Source organism: Podarcis liolepis (assembly GCF_965112155.1).
Source record: "Podarcis liolepis genome assembly, chromosome: 5".
Classification (NCBI taxonomy): Eukaryota; Metazoa; Chordata; class Lepidosauria; order Squamata; family Lacertidae; genus Podarcis; species Podarcis liolepis.
In genome coordinates, this window is record NC_139556.1 from 45220547 (window position 1) to 45227210 (window position 6664).

Below are 6664 nucleotides of genomic sequence, written 5' to 3' on the forward strand. Positions count from 1 at the left end.
AAAATAAAATTGTAATAATCATAATCTTAAACATTGTCTGATCTAGTTGCTGGGTGTAGAATAATGAATGCAGAGTTTATGTTATACATCTGATTCCTCAGCCTGAGCCTACAGCTGGGGCTCAACTCTTTGTAAAAAAAGCATCCCACTGGCTGCTGGGAAGCAGGGCTGAATTTAGTCCTCTCTCCACACTCTTCATGCACCTTTTTTATTAGTTGTGTAGAAGATAAAATTTCAGCTAGTGTAGCTTGTGTGACAAGCTTCTATGTAACTGCTAAAAGTGCATGAGCCCTGGACTCTTACATTAAATGTGTTCTTTTTACCGTAGCTTTCTGAAAGAGTTTCCTAGAAATTAGTTTTGTGAGTGCTCAAGATTCTTTGTCATAAATACCAGTACAAAAGAGGCAGAGTGCATAGCTGGACTTTCAAGCCGACATATCCACCTGGACTTGTGGAGGAGATAAATTGCTCAGGCTCAGAAGAGGCAAGCCATGGTTTAGCTTGCAAGAGCGTAGCAACAGGAGCAAAGGGGCCACTATCTCCTCCCTGGGAGCTTGCAAGTTTGTCTAAACAATCCTTTGGCTTATTCTTATGTGTGAATCAAGTGGAAAATACATAGAATAGGTGTCCTTAAGTAAGGTACTTGCTGTATTGCGAAGGGTCTATTGATTGACAGAGATTTGTTTTCGAAGGCCTCTGGAAGGCTGTAGGAATTGCTATCATAAACACCATTTAGGTTTATGTATCAATTGGAAGTGCTCAGTTTCTTGAATTCTAAGGATATCCGTCGAGTGAGAAAAGGCATTTCAATCCTAGACCTTCTTTAGTATTCATCACTTCTAAATGAACTGGATGTGTTGTACAATGGAATTACTAGATTTGTATTAAATTGTAGCTTTGGGACCCATCACTGTGTGATGCTATCTACTTTCAACTGGCTTTGTTTATCACAGAAAAGGGGAATGAATTAGCATAAGATACTACAAAGTAGTAAAGGGATTTTAGCACCCTGTCTGTTTGACCTCCTATTGACCTGGGCTAATTCATATTCTCTTAGGGATGTTTTAACAGGTCATTTTCTATTGTGGGGGGGGGGGAGGGAAAACAGATTATGGAATAGTCAGTAGTCTGCTGCGCAGTAAGTGGTGCTTCTCCTAATACACAACAAAGAGTGACTGGTTTGTTTGTTCCTTCTTCTTCTTTGCTTTGCTTTTTTACTCTTTGGTATTTCACAAGAAAATTAAGTAGACCTTCCCACTTTGAATGCAGTAGGTTTTATTTGCCTTACCTCTGATGTTCATGTGGCCAGTGTTGTTCAAATGTATGATTACTTTATAACAATCTATTATGTTTAACTGAAGTCTAGTAGTCCCCCCCCCCAAAAAAAAATCATGCGCTTACTTAGCATACATTTATCCTGGATAAAATGAGATGCTCATAGTCTGGTATGTATCCACAGGAACTACAGAAGACCTACTTGTATTCAAACAGTCTGAGGCGTGATTCCAAAACACCCTAGTAAAATACAATACAATACAATACAATACAATACAATACAATACAATACAATAAAATGTTTACGTGTGCGCAAGTAATCAGATCTTGTAGAACAGGGACAGGGACTCTGTGGTCCTCCCAGATGTAGCTGGATATCAGTTCCAACCAGCAGGACGATGGGGAGTCCAGCAACATCTAGAGAGCCACCCATTGTTTACACCTGCTTCTGCTAGAGCTATAAACATTAATTAATGAAACCCGGGTAAAAACTGGATTTTAATTCTTTTGATACTTGACTAGTGGTCTTTGCTGTGTTATCGTCTTGAGTGCTTTTCATCTTCCATGGATTCTCTTGGTTTGTGCTCTGTGGATTGGCTCACACCTTTGACTTATCTACTTCATGTGGATTTTCAGTTCTCCACAATGAATTTATCCATCTATTTAACCGTTTCCATTTGCAAAAAAGGATTCGCATAATTCTGCACCTTTTTTAGTGCTAGTATTGCCTTCATGTGTACATATTCCATTCCTTTATTGCTGAGTTCTACCTTCACTTGATCAAGGTCCAACCTCTTTGTGCATAGGATATGCCCCTGAACACACACACCCCCGGGTACCACAGCCTATATTCACACACAGTAGTTTCCCAAGCTCTCCATAATTCAACTCCCCTGTCATGAGTGTGGACACAACAGCAACTCCGAGACGAGTTTATTAATTCATTTGCACCTGAAGGAATTCGTGATAATCAATTTGCCTCTGGGAAATGTAGCACCAGGGGGCAAGCTAGAGAAAGTATCGAGAAACCTGTAGTATATTGTGTAAGGCAATATATTTAACTGAGTTGTCAGTAACTACACACATCACCAAGTGCACTAACTCTCCCAGTTGAGAGAGTTTGAATCCCTCTAACATTATATCAAATCTACATGCTGTATCTGAGAGATTCTTATATGTACACAAGGACTTGTGTGTACCCAAGTACCTTTTTATTCTGACAGCCACTTCTTTGTGATGGTGTGGGAGGTTACTACTGCAGACCCTACAAGTGTCCCTATTTTCCAGGGACGTCCCTGATTTAGAGAAGCCATCCTGGTTTCTGATTTGATCCCAGAACGTCCCACATTTCCTTAGGCTGTCCCTATTTTCACTGGAGAAATGTTGGACCCTCAAGCCATCTGAAGACAATCCTGTATAGGGAAAGGTTTTTTATGTTTAATGTTTTATTATGTTTTATATACATTGGAAGCTGCCTAGAGTGGCTGGGGCAACCCAGTAAGATGGGTGGGGTATAAATAGAAAAATTATCATTATGGGGTGGGACGTCGCTATTTTCATTGGTGAAATGTCAGAGAGTATGCTGTTGGGAGTAGAGGACTTGGAAGCTCCAGTATCCATATAGAGTTCAGCGCAAGTTACGTTGAGTTTTTGTGAGCTGTATATAATGGTTTTTACATAGTTTTTGCTTGGAAGGGAAAAGGGAGACAATGATGCACTCTTACTAGTTGTTGCAGGAGGTGGCCAAAAACAATGCCAAATTCTCCGAGTTGTGTATGTGCTTGTGTGTGCTAGGCTTAGCTTATAGAAAGTCAGCAGTCTGGAAGGAGAAGGGAGACTGCAACCTGCTTTTTCCTACTATTTGTGATTATAGCAAACATTCATCTGGAAGCCAGATGTCTGCAGTTCAGTACCTTGGGTCCAATCCACCAGGACCTTTTCCTGCTCAAGCCTCTTTCAATGTAGCTTGTGCAGAGGAAACTCCCAATGGATTGTGCCCTTTGACAATTGCCACTAGCCTATAGATAATTAGACCAAACATGAACTGTTAGGGTCAGATCCTAATGCTGAGCAATTGTAATCTGACCCTGCAGATCACATTGGTATTGCCACTAGTGCAGAAACTACTGCTCATCTCTTTTTAGACAGACTACAGTGGAAGTGACATGTTAAAGTTTTAGTTTCTTTCCTTTAGATTCTCTAGCTGATTTCCTCAGGTTGGAGTAAAATTTTAACATGCTTAAATTTAATCATAGCCTCAGCTTAGATCTATAGACAGAAGCAATTGAGGAACTTTAAACATATTCATTTTTTGAAGTGGGGCGAGGGGGAAAGAAAGGCATTTAAAGAATTTTAGTAACAGCTCTGCTTTGCTGTTTAACTGTTAACTGCTATTCTTTTTTATTCACCTTGGAAATTAGACCGCAAAGGGGATTTAGAAATATTATATTTAAATATTTTTGTTTGAACGACTGCAAAATGATGTTGAATTATATGATTAAGAACAACTGCCTTTTAGTTAATTAAGCTTTTTAAACTTTAAAAAGTGTGTCTTTCTGTCCTTAATAATGGAGGATTGAAGAGCTTAACCTCTTTGATATTAGTGTTTGTTTTTCCTTTCTTTTTTATATTGCATTATTGATAGTGTTTTCAGGCTGTGAGGCTACTAGCAATGGCTTCATCACTCACTAATTTAGGCAGAAAGTGAACAGTTAATTCAGTAAATCAATTAAATATTAAAATTTAGCCCCTTGGTTAACCCATATCCCTGGACATGATAATTTAATTATTCACCAAGATTCCATATTATATATACAGCTTGCAAAGCACAGTTTAGCAGTGTGAAAAATAACGCCAGTCCCTGAGAATAAGCCATTTCAATACAGCATACTTGAATATGTTTTTAAAAAAAATTAAAAAGAGGCAGCCCAATTCATTTCATTAAAAAGCAGGAGGCACAGTCTAATATACTGCATCTTGAATAACTTCTGAAAATCTTTTAAGTCAACCTTGTGTTATAGTCAACAGGGAAGGTTTGACCTTTAACCCCTCAACAACCATCTGTTTCATTATTTATCTGAGGGAATCAGAGAGTTTTTGTTCTTTCACAAAAGTCCCTGACACCAGGATATTTTTAATAGCTGAGATTTTTCATTCTTGTCACTATTCCTTTTGAAAATACAGGTATTTTCATACAACACGTAGCTAATGAGTGAAACTTCAGAATCCAACCTTCCTCTATAATCATAGGAACAGGGATTAAAGAGGTCCCACTAGTGAGGAACATGAAAATTAATTATTGAGCTCCTTGTTTTATCCTCCCCATCTGTCTGATATTCTCTAGCACAGAAGGAGTTAGACAATTAAATTACTCCTCCTTTACCTCATCAGAACGTTCTCTGTACCTTTTTCTCTAACTCCAGAGGCCATACAATTCTGTCCATTTAGAACAAGAAATGGGGGTAGGGGAGTAATTTTCCTAAACGTAAAGAATTCAGCTAAGCCCTTCAAAAAAGAAAAAGAAAAAGCACACCACCATTAACCTGCACTGCACCAATTTTAAGTTATTTTAATGCTTCCCTTCCCCATGTCCTTTAGGATACCCAATATATCTTTCAGAATCTAGTGTTGTGAGGAATAAATTAATACTCTCGTGCTAGGAACAGGGGCTGGGGTGGGGGAAGAATGACAAGCATAATACTATGAGTCACAAAACTAGTCTCTGATGGATTCAATCTGGAGGCTCACAGCACTAATTTTGCTCTATTTAGCAAGAGTAAAAAGGGTCACAGTGGCAGTTGGGCAGTACATGCATTAGCTACGTTTGGCTCAATGTTTGTTTTTGCTTTTTTATGATTCCCAAAGCAAGATGGAACCAAAGGGTATATATGCCAGCCTATTACAGTCTAAACACTGTGACCTGATTCATGCATGAATGCATGTTTATGGCTTGGATTACTTCAACATCAAGTGATAACTTGCATGTATCTTTCTCCCTCCCTCTCTCCCTCTTTCTGTTATGAGCAGCAGCACAGACAGAAATTTCCTAACAGCTGATGGCTCCTCAAATTCTATACTTTTCAGTGCATTCAGTTCACAAATCCAGCTGTCAACAAGTGTTCAGAAATCAAGTGATGAAAAATCAGGCAAATGTACGTGCATAAGCAGTGCTTTTCTTCTAGGGGGAAAAAGGTGCCAGTACTGCGTACCCTTCAGTACTCCCATAAAAAAACAAAACCATGCATAAGTGACCCACTAGCCCTCTGTTCCTTATTCTTTTGGAGTATTATAGGTTCTTTCCACTGACAATGCCAGGAATAGTTACTGGCATATCTCCCCAACCCAGAACTATCCTTTTACTTTTAAAATCATACTCAATCATATAATCATGCAATCAAAAAATCACACAATCATACTCAAACTATCTACTCCACAGCTGAAACAAATAGTTACATCAGGTCATATGACATGAATAAATGAAATCGTAGCATGGGCTTTTATTGTCTCCTTTGATTGGAAGAAATCATATATGCAAGTCACTTGATGGTACTCAGAAGTTGATATTCCACCATTAGGTCTAGGGTCAGCCCTGATGTGACTACCAGAAGCATACGGAAGAAAAAATATATATACAGCAGCATTGACATAAACTGTGGGCATGCAATTGCCTCTGCATTGAGTGAGATATTGGAAGGTATACTCAATTTATACCATTAGCCCTCCACGAAGGCTGCCTAGTTTACCCTGTGCTGCAGAATTCATGTTGGAGCTCCAAATCGATCTGTGTTGGTATATACCAGGGGTCTGCAACCCGCGGCTCCGGAGCCGCATGTGGCTCTTTTACACCTTTGCCGCGGCTCCGGGGCGGATACTAGCGAGGGGAGGAGGCGCATTGTGCGCCCCGAGACTCCCCACTGTGGCGGGCGCTGTACTGGCTGTGACGTCGCATGGGGGCGGTGCATGCGTTAGTCACGCACCGTCCCGACGTCACCTTCCCGCCCGCTGTCAGATCGCGGCTCCGGAGATATATTTGTTTTAAATGTCACAATGGTTTTGCGGCTCCCAGGTTTTTTTTCCCTTCGGAAACAGGTCCAAGTGGCTCTTTTTGTCTTAAAGGTTGCAGACCCCTGGTATAGACAGATCATGTGCAAGCTTGAATACGTGGAATAACTATTTTGAGTGCAGAGAGCCTTTTCAACACATGCAAAGAGATCATGGTTGGAGATATAGTTCATGAATCATGAATAGCTTTTCTGTTGTTCTAAATAGTTTTAAGGCTCTTTTAGTCATAAAAGAAGTAAAACAAAATTCTTTTGTTATGTATTGTCAAAGGAAATAGTTTATTATCTGTACAACACTATATCTGTCACCCCAAATTGTTGGGAAAGAG